The following is a 19,111-nucleotide window of genomic DNA, read 5'->3' as shown; positions in this document are numbered from 1 at the left end:
AAGATGTGGTTTATATATACAATGGAATACTACATGGCAATGAGAAAGAATGGAATCTGGCAATTTGTAGCAAAATGGATGGACCTGGAGGGAGTCATGCTAAGCAAAATAAGTCAGGCAGAGAAGGACAGATACCATATGTTGGCACTCATAGGTCTAAGAGGAGAAACCTAATAGGGGACCATGGGAAGGGGAAAGAGGGGGAAAAGAGTTGGGGAGAGGGAGTGAGGCAAATCCTGAGAGACCTTTGAATGCTGAGAACAAACTGAGGGCTGAAGAGGGAGGGGGGAAGCGGTAGGGGGTGATGGTCATGGAGAGGGGCACTTGTGGGGAAGAGTACTGGGTGTTATATGGAAACCAACTTGGTAATAAACTATTTAAATTTTAAAAAATATGGACTCTGGAGTCTGAGGCCTGGGATCGATACCATCTGCCATGTACAACTATGTGACTTTGGGCAAGTAACTTCACTTCTCTGTCCTCAGTTTGCAATGTGTTAAATGGACACTTTGTTTGGCCATATTAAATATCTGGGGTTTATTTTATTAAAGTGTTTTATGGACATTATGACTTGATGAGGTTCTTGTTCAGAGTGGGAAAAGTTACTATAGAGTCTAGAAACTGAAAGAGTACAGCTGAAACTAAGGAAGACTCTGTTAGGAAACTATTACATAAATTAGGTGAGAGATTGATTTGCTTAAGGGCAGAGGCAGTAGAGAAGAAAAAGGGCAGATTTGGAAAGCACTGGGAGGAAAAAAATTCTTCCTGGGGGTAGATCAGATATTGAAGGTGAGACAGAGGTATATATCGAGAGTAATTCTTGGGATTCTGGAACCAATGAGACAAGGACCCCTGGAGAAAAAGACTACATTTGGCAGATTAAGCAAGACGTTGAATCTAAATACTTGAGTCTGAGATGACTTTCAGTCATTCAAGTAAAAATATTAAGTGGGTAGTTAGCTACATCTGGTTCTTAAGGGGACTGCAAGATTGGAATAAGATGTCAAGTGCTGTTGAGAAACCAATGAACACTGACTACAACATGTTCAATTTTAGCAACATGGAGGTCATTCTTTACCTTGGAAAGATTTTTTTTTTCATTACCTAATGGGAGATTGATTTTAACTAAACTGGAAAAATGTTCATTATGATGTAGGACAGTGTAGAGATAACAAGCGTAGATGGAAATTGTGGGTAAAGAAGGATTATGGCTTGTTTTAATGGAGAAAATGGCTAAGAAATATCTAATGGAGAGGAAGGTGTTAAATATACAAAACATAGTATAACAAATATCACAAGATTTCTAAGTAGGCAAATAAGTGAAATAGTCTTAAAGAAAGGGGGGCAGGGAAGACCTTTATTGAAATCAAGAGAGCAGTAGGATAGGATGGATCCAGATGTCAGCCCTTAGCATATGAACCACCTCATGCTCATCCTGCCCAATCAGTGTATTAATACAATGGATCAATGTGATGTTCTATGGGCTACCCAAACCATCCAGATTTCTCTATACCCTACTATGAGAGGAGGAGGAGTTAACATAGCCTGAGGTAGGGCAAGCCTATTGTCCTTCCTTGAAAATATTAACTATTTCTTATCCTCTTTTCTTATCGGAATACAAAAAATGCATTCTCCAAATTAATGGCCCAGGGTCTTGTCACTCAGGCTTTATGTATCTCCTCTAGCGACAATGAAACATGAGGCACGGCATCTGCAAACAGCGCTACTGTTGTTTGAGCCGGCAGTGATTGACAGTTACTCCAAAGGATCCATCAGTGCCTGAGGAGGCCAGACTAGCAAACTAAGAAGAATTAAGGAAAGGATAGGAACCACTGACCCACTAATCTCTGCCACACGCTTTCCCCACAATGCATTAACCAGTATGGGTATTTCCAGCATGGGGGCAACTTCAGAGGTTTCTATTTGGCTTCCCTCAGTATATTACCTCTTTACCTAAGAGGCAAGGACCCAGTGAAAGAATTATTCTGACTACCAAGGATGTCCAACACAGTTATACATTCCAGAGATGACCACTGATGCAAGGGACCCATTGGAGACTGGATTTTAGTCAGAACTCCATTTATTATCTAACCTTCATAATCCATCACCCTAGCGGGGAAGCCACAATGATGTTTTCGAATGCCAACTCTGCACCAGACAGAGCATGGAACCAGACAGATAAAGCCTGTCTTTAAAGGGTTTATATTCTTGTTTGGAGAGATATATAGATTTATTTATTTTAAATGTAAGAAAATATGTTGCAATTAAAAGACTGTGCCTTCAAAAGAGTATTTCTCTCAATAGAATGCTAGATATCAAATAATGTGTTTATTTAAATCAGTAGGTTATTTAAAAATGGAGCTAGTGGACATAGACTACCACTGTAAAGGAATCACCTAGAAAATAGCAGGTTAAAAGGAAGCTAAAAGTGTTTTAATTGGAAGAAAGAAATGGAAACAGTACTTGAAGATGTGATATAAAGAGAGTAATTAATGGAGTGAGTCCTGCGAAAGGGATGGGATTGTGAGATTAGAATAAACCATCAGCCTTGAGAAGGAAAAGGAGTCTTCTTTCTCTTTTATAAGAACTGAGAACTTAGAAGAATTAAGAACAAGATGACAGGTGAAAATACAAAAAAAAAAAAAAACAACCACGTAAGATGGGAAACACCTGAGAGAAAGGAGTTGGGCTTTTTTCGGATGGTGTTATTTCTCTTGGTGAAGATAAAAGGGGCTATGCATGGGTTTTTACTTGTGAAGAGAAGGGGAAAAATATTCAGAATTGCAACTCTGGGGACCATGACTCTGAATTGTAGAAGGTGGTTTGCTGAGGGCTCCTCAAAGGTTACATGCCATGAATTTTCAGAGCACCTCATCAGCCTGACCTTCTCCAGCAACACAGGAGCCAAGAACATAGAAGATTCAGACTGTAGAGCAAACTGAAACAAAAATAAATAAATAAACACATAAAAAATAGATGGGAAACATGATGGAAAGTCAGGGCATTTTATATACATCAGTGTTATTGAAATGGATGATGACATGGTCAGATACAGGCATAAAATTCAGAATCTGGGAGAGAAGTCACGGTCAGCTCATGATAAAATGACAAGCTGCTGCAGGATAAAGCAGCTGGAAAGATAGGAAGCAAGAAGATTGTAGACATAAAGGAATTGTAGAATCTAGGATATAGGGTCACAGAAGTTCCCAGAAATAATATAGTCAGGATGAGGCATTCGGCCTTAATTAAAAGTATTGTGTACGGTAAGGGTTTCAAAAATACTTTTCAAATTTCAATCCATCATTTATTACAGATCTGTATGTGAAACCCTAAGGTGCTAATTAAAGCCTTTATAAACATTTGCACATAGTAATTTTACAATTCTTTGAGGAGATATGAAGAAGCACTTCATCACTGGAACACAGTCTATTTTTGCAAGTAGTTGTTATCAATGTGAAGTTATAAAAAGGAAACTTCAGATGCCTTCCCTGTGCTGTTGTCAAGTCTCTTTCTGGCCAGAAAAGGATTATGTGATTGGATTATAGACTAGAAAATTCCAAAATGTGCCTCATGCTATATTTATGATGATTGAATTAAATTTCGTTACCCCCAGGGTCTGGTGATCAACTTGGAGAACAAACAAAAACTAAAGAAACAGAAAAGAACATTTTCTCCTAATGTTCTGCTTCTTAGTAGAGAAAATGAATTTTTAAGAGCTGTATTATTTCGACTGGAAGAAATAACTCTGGCAAGGCAGCAGGTGGTTATCGTTTTGAAACAAAGAAATAAATGCAAATTGCCATACCTTAAAGTTCAAAATGTTCTTTTGAAGTTAGTCCAATTGAGTATCAATGTCTCCTGAGTATTGATGTCTATGGGTGACTTCAATGACTGACTTCACCACTCTGGACCATATGCAAAGTCCTAAATACAGGGGGAAAATAAACAGAGTAACTTAACCCCCTTTTCAGCCTATGAGAGACACGTTTATGAAAGGAACAACTATTGAGGAAACCCCACCCCCACACCCCAAATACTGAAGTGATAAAAGAACAGAAACATTTGGTTTTATCCATTCCCTAAGAGCCATTTTACATCACCTGAGCAGCACACACAGTACAGTGAGGTCTCCCCACAATAATCTGCCTGTTTTAGATGATTTACAAAATATCAAACTGCCTACAATTGCTTCGTCCAATTTGGTCTCACCTCTATAACTTGTTTTCTTTTACAATGGAAGGTTTTTTTCCTCTCCTTTTCTGGAGTACAGGGAGAAAATTCATGATCTTAATATGGTTTGGAAGTTCTGCAAAATATTCAACAGTCTGCCTTGATAGGTACAAAACGGAAGCAGATGGATTGAGTCTCCAAATTACACATCGCCAGAGACACCAGTCTTGCAGAACGCCGCACTGCATCCCATGTGGTGTCATTCACATTCCAGTGGGCAACATGGTGGCCCATTGGAGAGCATATGACAAATGAGCTTACCAGGTAAGTGTGTGTACACAAACATTTGCAGGTAGAGCACGCTGTCTCTTCACCACGTAGATAATAACTGACTAACTTACATAGCACCGACTTTTGCCCAGCACTCTCCTAACCCCATGGAAAAGCTAACTTTATTTTCTCATTTTACACATGAGGATACTGAGTTAAAGAGAGAGCATGTGCCTTGTCCTTGGTCATAACACATTTAAACCTGGCAGTCTACCTCCAGAAGCTGGGCTTGTCTGCTTTTCAAACAAAGAAGACACCGACATAGTTCTTGAGATCTGCGGTGAAAGAAATATTTGGTAGAGCACTTGATGTATTACCCAAGCTGGGTCTTTCAAAAGCAAGCACTGAATATATTTTCTAGTAACTTGTAAAAATAGAAAACAAAATGAATCAATAGTGGCATCTAAGAAAACAAATTTAATTACCTAGCAGTTATTCCTTTCCTCTTAATATAATATCAAATCTGTACACACACAAATAAAGAAAGCAGGTTTATTTAGAAGGGATTATCATGCCTGACTCTCCATTGTTCCTTTTTTATTTTTAATGGAACACAGTGAAAGAAAAGTATGAGCTTTCTTTTGCCATATGCTTCGTTACCTTTAATATAAGAAGGTGAAAGTTAACAAATGATGAAAATGAAATACATGAAAATCTATATTTATAAAGAATTAACAAAATATCCTAAAAGGAAGGCACTTGCTCCTGCAGTTATTTTTCTATTGGTTTTATTCATGTTCTTCCTGATGATGCTATTTCTGATTTTTAAGGGATGATGTCTAATTAAAGTAAATTTTTCAGGAACAAGAACGAACTTTTCACAGCATGTTATATAAAATTTTTAAAACATTATTTGGTTTTATCAAACACAGAAACTATTATCCTTGAGGTAAGAGAAAGCATCACTGATTTAAATGTGCCAGGCAGCCACATAATGTAGTTTCTTCCCACAAGATGTAGCTTCTGTTTGACAATGTCCATACATCATTCTCAGTTCCTGACAGATAACATGATTGTAAAGATTTTACAACCAAGCTAGTAAAGTGTGCCAAGGTTCACATGAAAGAAACCCTGGCAATTGATAAAAGGTTTTTCAATAAAATGGAACACTCTTACACCAGAAATAGCTGTTGTTAAAGACTGGGAGATAAAGACATTTGGATAGAAATCGGTTGGCAAAGTCAAAAGTGGCACTCAACTTGGTTTTGCACCTGAAAATGGAAGTTACAAATATGAGTAGACATGACCTTTGGAGCGCAGGGATGAAAATTCCCGTTCTAAAAGTTTTAAAGAATTTAAAAAAATGGCTCCCACCTCGGTTTGAAGGTGCCTCAAAGCAAATGCATTAGAGAAAATTAAAATTATTTCAAGAAAATGTCCTTAGATTTTCTGGAGTTTGAACAGAGTATTAGAGCCACCTTCTTGGAAAGCCGAAAAACCACATGATTGTTTCTATTGACCAGGGAGAAAAATTGAGGCTGCATGCAATTTATTTTGCAATCTTCATGAGGGCACAGGAATATTGCACTCATGAGTATTGAAAATAATATCCCGAGTCTTTAAGAGGGAGTGACATCAGGCTCCAGTCGTGAGGAAGAGTACCCTGGCAGCTGCAGCTGGGTTTTCTAACCCAAATAGTGAGGAGAATTTTTCGTTAAGACTGGAGAGTCAATTTGAGAAGGATCCCCCCCAAAAAAATACAAGGAGTGTGTGTGTGTGTGTGTGTGTGTGTGTGTGTGTACTTTGCTTATCTTTCTATTTGCCTAGCTAAGCCGAGGAGAATGAGAGATGCATGACTTAATAAAAGGATGTAATATCAATAAGAGCTTTTCCTCCTCCTTTGTCCTAGCTGGATTTGAAGGTCAATGTGATTTTACCAACAAACACTGCCTATGAGAATCCGGGGCGGAAAACAAAGATTAGCAACAAGGCACAAACAATATAGGCAATGAAGGAGTGGGTGGCTCTTGTTCCTTCTCCCTTGGCCCTCTGCCCACCTCCCAACTTGAGCCTCCCTGCCTGAATCTCGTGGACCAACAATAGATGTTAGGGTTTTGTTCTTTTTTTTTCAAATAGCAAAAAAGCCACGTGGGTTATCTCGTTTTGGGTGGGGTGGGGTGGGAAAGGGGCTTGACTACAAGGATGCTCATTTGAAAACTTGAAGCTGCAGTAAAAACTATCCCTTCTCTTTCTTTTTGCCTCTCTTCATCCCTGGTCTGCTAGGCACATCATTTCTCTTTTATGCCCTCACCCATTTAGATCTTTACTGCTCCTTTAAATTTCAGTTTGTTCATGGCTTTGGCTAGTCACAGTCCTTATCCATGACTCTGTTTCAAAAAAGAAAACTCTATTTTGCTTTGATTTCAGATTCCCAAGATAGAGATTGTTGTTGGCTCAATTCATTCTTGTGTGTCTGGTCATAGTTCATAAATATTTGGTCACTGTTATAGCTTGAATTGTGTCCCCTTAAAAAGATATATTGATGTCCTTACCCTCCCAGTACTTGTGAATGTGACCTTATTTGGAAATAGGGTCTCTGCAGATGTAATCAAGTTAAGATCCAGTTATTGGGGTGGGCCCTTAATCCATTATGACCGGTAACCTTAGGAGAAGAGGGAAATTTGGACACAGGCACAGAAGGAAGATGGCACATGAAAGCTGAGTAAGGGATTGGGATAATGCTTCCCTAACGGAAGGAATGCTGGAGCTTCCAGAAGCTGGAAGGGACAAGGAGGGATTCCCCTTCCCTTACAGGCTCCTTGCTAACACCTTAATTTTGGATTTTTGGCCTCCAGAACTGTGGGAGAGTATATTTCTGTGACTTGAAGCCACTTAATTTGTGGAATTTCATTACAGTAGCCCTAGAAAACTATATAAGTATTTGGATGATGTCATGTGCCCAAAGTATGACATTTTTGCACATTAGCAGAACTTGTGGGAACATATTTTTCCCTTAGAAATTGTGGGAGTAAATAGCTGATGTCCACATCTCTTGTCAAGAACATACCTGGTGGGGCACCAGAGTGGCTATTGATTTCTTAATTTCAGCTCAGGTCATGATCCCAGGGTCATGAGATTGAGCTCTGCACTGGGTGTGTAGCCTGCTTGACATTTTCTCCCCCCTCTCTCTCTGCCCCTCCTCCACGCATCTGCACTCTCTCTCTCTCTCTCTCTCTCTCTCTCTCTCTCTCTCAAAAGAAAAAAAGAACATACTTGATGACTATTGTTAATAAAACTCTCCTCAAAAAAGAGGGGAGAGTCTGTTATTTTGGTCAGAGGGCATGGTTTATTCTTCAATTTCTGGGAAAGCAAAATTTTTCAAAAGGAAAAAAAATCAGTTCTTTATTCTAAAACTGAAACTAATGACGTTCTTTAAATATATATCCCCCCAGTCATGTTCTCATTCTTTTCAAGAGAAAATCTAAATATAGGAATGATTCCATACTTACCATTGAGCATCATTCTTTATATTTTTTTTATTCTTCTGTTCTCATCAGTATTATGGAAGGTACTATATCAGTATTATGGAAGGTACTATAACCTGAAATAAAGTCCAAGAAAGAAAAGCCACAAATGCTACCCAACATATCATAGTTAGTCCTTTATTTTTTTGTAGTGAGATGTAATTGGCACACAACATTGTATAAGTTTGAGGTATACAACATGTTGATTTGATAAATTTACATATAGCAATGCGATCCCATGGTAGTATCAGCGAACACGTCTATCATGCCACACAGTTGCCAAAATGGCAGCAGAGAAATGGGGAAAGTGAAGATGTGGGGCAGCTGGAGAAGAGAAACAGGAGGGACCCTGAAATAGCTCTCTAAGGGGCTGGATCGTAAAGGCTGTTGGCTTTGCAGGCTGTGCTTTCTCTACCATAAGTCTTAGCACAAAGGCTACCGTAGATAACAAGCAGATGAATGGGCATTTCCCCATTGCAGTAAAAGTTCACAAAAGTAGGGAGGGGGTTGGCTTTGACCTGCAGGCCATGGTTTGCCAACTCTGTTCTAGGGGATCAGTGCCAACACCTGTGCTTGCGGATGAGGTTTTTCATTGGTCGACACCCAGCATGGAAGTGTATGACACCATAACCAGGAGGACACCACCCCTAATGACCTCTTGCCTGTTTCTCCAAAGATGGGTCTCAGCTACAGTCAGTTACGGTGTATCGAAACACATGCAGCCAATGATAGTACCTTCAAGGCATTACCCCCAAGGAGCTCCTTGAAGATGTGCGGAAGGACCTTCCACTGTCCCTTGGGACATTTGAGAAAATGTCAGAATTTCACTGTCTGTTTTGTCATTTGTTGACATACAAATATTCTTTCTCGGAAACCACAGCAGCATGTTAAGCAAAAGAAATCCTTACCACGCTTTTCCCTAGATGCAGAAACTAGCAAAAGTCTACGGCCCCACAGCACACAGTCTGATGATACCCACTGAACAATTGCTTAAGGAAAGTACAGGACATATGAGTGCCTCCTCGTTTCCCTAGGAGCAAGAGAGAAATTGGTACTCCATTCTATAAGGACAGGACACAATATACCCTGTCACTGGCCACAGAGAGACATAACATGATGCCATCCTGGTCACTTGCCAGAGCCATTGACACCATCAATAAAAATCACAATGACCTTGAACCCACCAGCACATGCTCAGAATGTTGACTAATTGCAACAGCTCGTGTGTAAGATCAAAGGTAGACGCGAGATGCCACAGTGTTCTGGCCTCCCAGTGTCCAAATGTCTCCAAGACCCTGTATCATTAGATTGAATCTCAGACATATAAACCCTGTCCATTTACAGTGGAAAAATCCCATTATAGAAAAAACCCAGCAAAAAACAACAAAAAAACCTAGAAGACAAAGAACATATTTCAGCCCCTATTCTGCTAATGATGTGATATATTAGATTTGGCTTACACCAGCTTGTCAGCACTAAATGTCAAATTTTCAGAAATTTTGTGAGCCAATTGACCATCACATTGCCATTTAAAATCAGCCATCTTGGGAATATTTATTTCACAAACATCAGCAAATCTACAAATCTACAAATTTTTCCATGGAGACTGATGTTAAATATTCACCAAAACATCGCTGACCCTGTTCCTGCCTTCCTGCACCAGCCAAACTGTCCCTATTTTTTAATCAGATATTCCACCTTGAGCTGTCCAGCCCACGTGACCGCCAAGATCCAGCCTCTCAATGCCTTCCATTTTGGAATCTACCTGTTTAATTATCGTCCCCCAGTCACAGAGCAAGAAAGAAAGGAAATCGGCTGTTCTTTCTCCCAGCGACGACCCATCTGGTCACACGTTAAGAATCCATCTGATAATTCCTCACTGTCCTCCTGCAGCAGTAACAGCTGTTAGCACCATGATCATTCTGGACCCAGAACCTCCACCCATAAATCCTCCAAAAGGTTGTATAAAATACGTTTAAAAGATCAAATTGAAAAGTGAGAAATTAATGAAACTAAAGTAGCACTGAGTGTCGATGGTACTTCAATAAAAGAAATAAATAAAAGTAGGCATTTCAAAATATTTGGCAATAAATATTTTAATTTCAGATTAAGTCAAAAGGAGCACATCCCGCATAAGAAATATAGAGTAAGCCTCCTTCTTCAGACAAGCTGCCTCTGCAAAGTTGAGAAGAAAGAGCAGCTGTGAATTTTGGCTTCAATCCAGTTTGATAAGTTAGAGATGGTCTGCGGCTGTTCATGGAAATTTTAATGTCCACAACTCCACTCTTTAAGATCCAGAACAGGGATTGTTTATCCCTTGCGGTTTGCAATTGATTTCTCTCCCACAGAAAGGGAAATAAGCCTTGTTCTAACAGTAAACCCTTCTAGACTGCAATAATAACATGAGATGATGAATCCTATTCTTTCATTATTTTTATAACTGTGCTCTTCGCGCCCTCCCCTTTATGTTTCTTGTGCCTAATAAGACAGGAAAAATTGGGCCGATTTATCAATAGATCATCCCTGAAATTTATACATAAAACGCTGTTCTGACTAAAAACATCACCCTCATTAGTCAGCCATAATATATAAATATTTACCATTAGAGATTCAGTCCTTTGGCCTAAAATTATTATATTAGGGGTGCCTAGGTGGCTTGGTCAGTTAAGCATCCCATTTCGGCTCAGGTCATCAACTTAAGGTTTGTGAGTTTGAGCCCAGTATCAGGCTCTCTGCTATCAGCACAGAGCCTGCTTCAGATCCCCTGCCCCTCTGGCCGCCCCCCAACCCCTAGTCATGCTCTCTCTTTAAAATAAACAAACATTTTTAAAAGTTATAAAAACTTGCTATATTAAACCATTCACATTTTAATATAAGCACAATTATCACAAACTGGGAAAACTTATATTCTTCATACTAAATCTTTGGGTGCATTGAGTTAATGAGGCCCTGAACTGCATTAAAGAATACATATATGAGCTTAGACTTGACGAAAAGAGGACCTGATGAAGGAAACAGTTCCTTTGAAGTGTGTCTGAAGCTAGGATCTGCTTGTGTTTATGTCCACTTCGCAAGGTAAGACGTCAGGTCATATAGCCAAGATCACAGCACAGTAAATAATAGAGCTCAGGGTGGAAAGCCAAGATCTGATTTCAGAACTCTAGTCTTTTTCTTACCTTGCTCAGGGGAGCAGAAATGAGGGGGTCTCAGCATTATGGCCTGATTCGTCCTGAATGACAAGTACCATAGTCTATGGGAGGGCTAACTGGTCTGTGGCAAAAATCTTTGGCCAAAGCATGATCTAAGGATTTTGCTTCTTAAAACCCAGGTAGGAGGAATTAACAGACTGGTAACACTAGAGTTTTCATTTAGTAGCGTTCTTATCAGTTTCCCATGGCTGCTCTAACAGATTATCACAAATTTGTGTGCCTTAAAACAACAGAACTTTACTTTCTCACAGTTCTGGAGATGGAAGTTCAAAATCAAGGTGCCAGCAGGGCTGCGCTCGCCCCGGCGGCTCCAGTCGGGAGTCTCTCCTTTGCTCTTCCGGCTGCTGGCAGCGCCAGACACTCCTTGGCTGGTGGCGACATCTGTCTCCACATAGCCTTCTCCTCTGCTTCTCTGTGTCACTCTTCTTTGCCTCTCTATGACAAGGGTATTTGTGATGACATTGAAGGACTACCCAGATAATCCAGAATAATTGCCTTATCTCAAAATCCTTAACCTAACTGCATCGACAAGTACCCCCTTTCCAATGAAGAGGAATTACAAATTTAAAGGATTGATACTTACTCTCTTTGGGTCATCATTATTCAACCTACTGTAATATTATGCTTGGTGAAATCTATTTTTCACTCACATACAGAACTACATGTAGTAGTAGCTAGATTATCAATCTATCTTTGCTTCTTTGGACAGAAGAGCTAGGATGCCACTCTCTATGCCTTCTCGTCCCCACTCCCTATCATCCTCCACACCACCTTCATTCCCTGCTAAATTGGGTCATGTTTAAAGGAATCCGTTTCTGGAGTACAGGTGAGCCATAGGCTGTAAGTAACACTGCCCTTAAACCTTGGTTATGAGGGCCCCTGCCGTGGATCCTGTACTTTCAAGGTCCTCACTATGGCTGCACCCCTCCCCACAAGGCAAAGAGTCCATGGTTCACGAGAAGTGGCTCCCTAGACCTCATGGCCTCCCCCTCCCATTCAGATCACATTCTGGGAACCTGCAATCTTAAGAGATTGCCCAAAGATGGGGTGCCTGGGGGGCTCAGTCAGTTAAGCGTCCAACTTCACCCCAGGTCATGATCTCGTGGTTCGTGGGTTCGAGCCCCACATCGCACTCTGAGCTGACAGCTCAGATTCTGTGTCTCCTTCTCTCTTTGCCCCTTCCCCACTTGTGCTCTGCCTCTCTCTGTCTCTCAAAAATAAATAAATGTTTAAAAAATTTTACAAAGATATTGCCCAAAGAGCCCCCATGTCTTTCCTCCCAAAGATGGACAGCACTGCCCATATGGACACCCCCAGCGCTGAGAGATGCCCAAGGTGAAGCTGTTTCAAGTGTGGATTCACTTGGATGAAGAGACTGGGACATCTATACACATGCCCTCCAGGCCAGAGTCAGGTGTGGGAAATGAAGGCAGGAAGCCTAGGGGCTAAGCGCATCTATTCATCCTCTGATCCAATGCCTTGAAAATGTTACAGGTGGACCTGGGGGTGAGGTTGGGAATTAAAGCAAAACCAGGCGTGGCTAGGAACCACTCGTCATGACAGGGTAGGAGACAGGAGAATACTAGATCATTCTGGACAGCCAAGTAACTACTCTGCTGATTTATCATCTGCCAAATGCTAAATATATATAATGATTGATTTAATATGTAAATGGGCTTAATAATATTCCTACTTTTTGACTCAATAATTTTCCTTCCTAAAATTTAATCCCTGAAAATATTTCAAATACAGAAAAGGATTCATATAGATTTTCATCCCCCTATTTCTTAAGACAGTAAAGAGGGAAGCATCCCAAATGCCCAGTAATAGACAGATGGCTAAGTAAACTGTGATATATTGAAATAAATATAACAGAGCTTATACAAATAATGTTCATAAACTGTTGTACAAGATAGAAAATATTTAGTCCTTTGAATAAAAAATAAAAGATATATGATACAAAATTAAAAGCATAAAATGGCCCCACCTGTGTAAAAACTAATTCTAGAAAAAAAAATGACTTCAAGGAAATAATCAAAATATTAGTTACCCACAGAAAGTAAGATCCTGGATTATTTTTATAACACCTCATAATTTACTTAACAAATTGTCTGCAATAACGCACATTACTTTTACAATCAGATTTTAAGAAGCAATACGGAAAGTAAAATACTGACACTGCTTACACATGGTGTTAATCAGTTTCTTCCCCAAGCCACACAAGATGACAGTTGAGAGATCGGGGAGGTGGGGTGGGGGGGAGCTGTGCATAAAAAGAAAAAGGGGACAACACAAAACCATTTTGGAAACTAGAAAGCTGATGGATAAGAAGTCATCGCTGCTGTGAAGCCAAGAACAGTGACCAGCAGCACGGGGAAGACAGGCTGATCCACAGAAACACTCGGGCATTGGAGGAACCCTGTGATGTAAAAGCAGGAATACAAAAGGGCCATGAAAACTAGAGGATCTATTGAAAATCTGCACACACTATATTTAGAGCCCCAGAAGTCTCTCCTGCTCCAGTGGAAGACAGGTTGACTCTCTGAAAAGTAGTGGACCAAGGAGATTCTGAGCTGAACGCATGGGCTGATCTGAGGGTCAGTGTGGGGTATTGAGAATAACAGCATTAAGTCCATGGTGAGTTCTCTGCTTCTTCAGGTAGGGAACTGACCAAACCAAGGGAAAAGACTGATATGGATCGGGGGTCCCTCAGTAAAACACCCTCCATTGATAACCCTTCCCCATATACTCTTTTGTTGCTTCCATCTTAAAAAATGAGTGAAAGCCAAGGATCTTAAGTCATTTGAGAAAGTCCCCAACATGAAAGGGAGAAGCTAAGACATCTGAAAAAGTAAAAAATACCTCAGGGCAAACAAAAATATTGCAGTAAACAGAAACTTTGAAAAACCTGTCATCGAAATCTTCAGCGACGTAAGATCGTATACTTAATCCACAAAATAAAAACATAAGGCTATAGATCTAAGAATATTGAGGAGAAAAAAGAGCTTTCCACTTTAAAAAATACTATGATAGCAAAATGAAAGTCTAAAAGAAAAAAATTTTAAAGGGAAAGAACCAGGTTTGGAAGCAAAGTGAACCACTGTCGGATGAGTGGTGATCCTCTAACCGAAGCTGCGGCTTCCTGCCCTTCCTTCCATCAGTGCCTCCCCCGGTGCATCCTCATGGATGGCAGCTGTGGTTTAAAGAATTCTTCTGTGACATTCTAAACCTCCGTTGGAACCGTTATATCAAAATACTCTCACTTCACGAGCAATAAAACTTTATTGCCAGATTCTGCCATTTACCTGGAAATAGAAGAAAAGGTTTCCCCTGCTCCCTGTTTCTCTCTTCCTTCTTAAATGCATTCTATGCAATGATTTTATAATACCAACTGCCCACTGGGTGTTTTATTTTTCCAGGTAGCCCGCACAAAATAGACTGTCCTTTATAGCCTTTAGAAATAGTAACTTGAGGGGCGCCTGGGTGGCTCAGCCTCTGACTTTGGCTCAGGTCATGATCTCACATTCGCGGGTTTGAGCCCCATGTCAGGCTCTGTGCTGACAGCTCAGAGCCTGGAGACGGCTTCTGATTCTGGTCTCCCTCTCTCTCTGACCCTTTCTGCTTGTGCTCTGTCTCTCTTTGTCTAAAAAAAATTTTTTAATTTTAAATTTAAAAAAATTAAAAGAAATAGTAACTTGAATTAGAAAGAAGAATTGACATGCTCTCAGCAGCAAATTCCAACACCAGTCAGCTCCTAGGCAGATGCAGCCTCACCCCGAACCTTTCTCCGCTCAGCCCTCCCATCTCTGAGATCATTAATTACCTACTCCTTCAGCACATTTGTGCTGCACTCCGAGGTGCTGACAACACAAGCCTGTCTCCTTTTCTATGGTTGTTTGAAACTTTCACAGCAGGCATGGCTCAGATTTAATCATTGGATTCTGATGCACGTTCTTTAACAAATTAGAGCAGCATTAAGTACGGTATGACAGATCTGGGACTATCACAAGTTTGTTGATCAGAGTTATTCCAGCAGCCAGGGGTCCATCCTTGTGAAAAGTTAAATGCCTAGTTTTAGAAAGCGTTTAGACTTTAATTTGGTTGTGCTGAAAGATTCCACCTGTTTTTTGTTGTGATCGGATATACACAGGAGTTCTAGGAAGACCAAATATCTGATGATTAAACTGGTTTACAGCTGCACTGAATCATAAGCATTACACAAAACAGAAGTCCATCAGATAGATGTACTTTAAGCAGTGTGTCCTGCTATGAGGAAGTTCAGTACCTGGACCTGTAAAACAAATGTGTTTGAGGAAGTCATTCACACCAGTAAGATGTCTAATCAATTAGAATTTGCCAAAAATGAAATCTCTTAGTCCTCCCAAACCACACACACACACACACACACACACCCATACACATACACACACACACACACACACACACACACACACACACACAGTGTTGATGAACTATGTACTTTAGAGCACATACATTTATCTTTACAAGAGCTAAAATATTTATCAGACAGAATCCTCCAAATAATTTTGCATATAATTATCTCATTTGATCCCATTTGTGATGCTGTCTCTTGTCTTAAGTTCATAGATGGTGAAATAACTTGTCAGAATGAGTGAAAACGGGCTTGCTTCAAATAAGCGTTCCTCCTTTGCATATAGCAATGCTTCCATTAGTAGCTAAAAGCTAGTAGGAACTCAATAAATGTTCTTGGGGGAAACACATGTAAACCTCAAACAAATATTTATTATCAAAGTTGTATCTTAAGGGATTTCAAAGGACAAAGTTTGCAAGAAGAGATATGGCGAAATATTGATCCAGAAAGGCCCTTGATTCCTCAGCTTCCTGAAAGAGACTACCGGTCTCTTGACTCACCCTCTTCACTTAAGTCACCCTTGGATGATGTGTCAGACTGGCTTGCTGTCTCTCTTACAATATCCCTGGCTCAGAGGGAAACAAGGTGAATAAGGTAAAACCTCACTAATGTTGGGCTACTTGGCAAATGGCTATTAAAAAAATAAAGTTAGTTCAACTATTTTGAATTACACAAAACAACTCAAAAAATGCCAACAATATGGCATTTCATGGAGCAGTAAATAAAATATATTATTAGCAAATACAGTGTTTCTTACAATGGTTGCTTTGTGTACCCTGTGACAGAGGTGACCTCATTGTCTGGTGATCATGGGTTTCCATGTAAAACCATTTCTGCCTCCTACCTCTGGCATAAGGTCTGGATTTTATTCATCTTGGTCCTGCCAGAACCTATCTGATCCAAGTTTTATAGGGACCCAATGAATGTTTGATGAGTAAGTTAATTAATGAATAAGTAAGATCCTGGGAAAGATGGTTGGATGTATCCCGGCAGAGAAAATAGCAGAGTCTGGAGAGTCGGAAAATTTTAGTTCACTTCCCAGCTTATCCAAACAGAAGCTGCACCATCTTAACTTTCTCAACCACCGAGTCCCTCTTGTCTCAACTGTAAAAGGAGCCTAACAGTGGAAAATAAGCCTATGGTGTAGGGCTTCTCTGACAAGGAAATGGGGAATAAGATAAGCATTGAACTGTTCTCCTTGGATGTCCTACAAGTTCACTTCAACTATGAAAACTTTTTTTTACCAGAGAAGCTAAACTTCAGATCTCAAAATAGCATAGCCCCAAATAATTGAGTCCTGAAACAGATTTCAACTAAATTCACTATCCTCTTTCAATACACAAGACAGGGGATGATTAATTTTTTTAACGTTTATTCATTTCTGAGAGAGGGGCAGAGAGAGAGGGAGACTCAGAATCCAAAGCAGACTCCAGGCTCTGAGCTATCAGCACAATGCCCAACACCAGGCTTGAAGCCACAAACCGTGAGATCATGACCTGAGCCAAATTAGGAAGCTCAACCAACTGAGCCACCCAGGCACCCACAGAATGATAATTTAAAGTGCATGTCAGTGACCAGCAATTAAAATAACAAAATGAATAGTGCATATATTACCATCTGCTAAAACATGTCCATGAATACGGCTTTGATGTTAGTTTATTAATTTTATTGAGAGTGAATATTCATATGACTGCTTTAAGATTAATACATTTGGCCCAGTAATTTGGATGCCGATATGATTTAGTGACAGCAATTTCTACGTAGGAAATGTATGGTTCTTGAAATAGCTTGGAAACCAAGATTAAGGCCAAAAATGATTGAAAGAAACAAAAAATATTTCTAAAACCTCTGTGGGAATTCCCTCCTTCTTTTGCTGCAGAGGACAAAAACTTGGCCTGATGTGATTTCTAATTCCCTGTAAGTCTTTCTACAATGCAAATGTCACAGTGAAAAATTTGGCAATTGCTTTCGGGGAAGGTAAGTTGCCCAGATCACTAGAAAATGTTTTGACATTTAAGTGACCCTTCTATTCTCTCTTACAAAAGAAGTTCCAATTAAGCTCAAAGCACTCTTCTTATTTACTATCCTGGCCCTAGAAATGAAATCCATGTAAAGCTGAATGCTATTTTTGCTGCGGGAGCAGGGCTGAATGCTCTGTGTGAGAGAGTAAAACTCCCAGCCACCCCCCAAGAAGATAAGAGCTGATGAAAATTACTTTTTGTCTTGAAATTTATCACCACTTCCCCACAGCATTGTTTTTTCCCTTGGCTTTGGCCCGACACAGATGCTCAATTCAGCTGGTAGGACATGGGGAACAGCCTAATGTTGGAAGGTTCTGGTCCTGGTTTTTGCTACAAATTTATCAGGTAATGTTGAATAAGCCTCCTCATCCATCAGAACCTCTGTTTTCCTATCTATTAAATGAGGGGGGTGCACCAGACACTTTCTGAGGCCCCTTCTAGCTCCAGTTGTCTGGGGTGTGCACGTGTGGTCAGGAGCTTGTGTAACAATGGGCTTTTCCCAACGCGATCCGCCATCCCCTGCTTCCAGCGGAAACCCAAATGTTAGACTGGAACAACGGAAGTGATCTGAGGCTGGGGGTGGGACTTCACAGTCACTCAACAGAAGAGTCCGGAAATGAGACACAGTCCCCAGCATGTACAGGGGGCTCTGGCAATCTAGACAGTTTGATTTCCAAACTTATCTGAAATAATATTGGACAAAAATCACTCCTATTTTTCTCTGTAATGCTAATTAGTATTCTTTTTGGCAGGCTGTAGGAATCATACCAAAGTAGCTCAAGGAAAAAGGTGGAAATTGTTATATGAATAAAGTCTAGATCTAAGAAAAAACTGGAACTGTAAATCCTTCAGGAACCTAGCATGGACTCTCTTGCTTACTGTCTCTTGTCACTGCTTTCTCCTCCATACCGGTTTTTCCCACTGACCTCCTCTTCCTTCTCCTTCCTCTCCCCCATTCTTCTTTGTCTCCACCTCTTTTCCATCCCAGTAAGCTTTCTCCACTCTCCATCCTCATAGAGAAATATGAGCCACTGCCTCTGACTTTAGATGTTACAGTTCTACTCATACCTAGAGAAGAACTGCCCTTTCTGAATAATCCATTTCCCACTTCCCTGGACGGAGGTGCTGAATGTACCAAGTATCTATCTTTGTCGTGTCCAATAATGGCCAAAAACTGTTGGCAGGGCTCCAGCAACAGTGGGAGGGGGTTGGCCCTAGGGGCCGTGTGAATAGACAACATTTCTAAAACTTCAATTATAAGGGCTAATCTTCTTAAGCCTTCCTCAGATATAAACCAAACTTTGATCACTAGGTTCCATTTGTCCACTTGAAATTGGTTATATGAATGTCCAACCTCACTCAACTTCCTGATGTACTGATGGCCAAAATCATTTTTTCACTCTTGAGATTGATATTATTTTTTTAAGTGGTGCTACACGATTGGGCATAATCATATTTAAAACAGCAGGTCTTTAAATGCCTTTCAAAATCTTGCTTAATTTAGTTATTATTACTTGGTTCACA

The 19,111-nt window shown here is 40.2% G+C and overlaps 1 long non-coding RNA gene across 1 annotated transcript in view; it reads right to left on the bottom strand.

The window, feature by feature from the left end:
- LOC115289415 overlaps positions 1 to 19,111 on the bottom strand; it is a 72,608-nt gene that overhangs the window by 10,482 nt on the left and 43,015 nt on the right. Inside the window, exon 3 of the long non-coding RNA XR_003907618.1 lies at positions 3,806 to 3,924. This is a non-coding gene — a long non-coding RNA (uncharacterized LOC115289415). The remainder of the gene's footprint in view (positions 1 to 3,805; positions 3,925 to 19,111) is intronic.

The sequence above is a fragment of the Suricata suricatta genome, chromosome 4, assembly GCF_006229205.1.
Source record: "Suricata suricatta isolate VVHF042 chromosome 4, meerkat_22Aug2017_6uvM2_HiC, whole genome shotgun sequence".
NCBI lineage: Eukaryota > Metazoa > Chordata > Mammalia > Carnivora > Herpestidae > Suricata > Suricata suricatta.
Note: the sequence above shows the minus strand (reverse complement) of the source record. Positions and strands in the feature narration are given on the sequence as shown.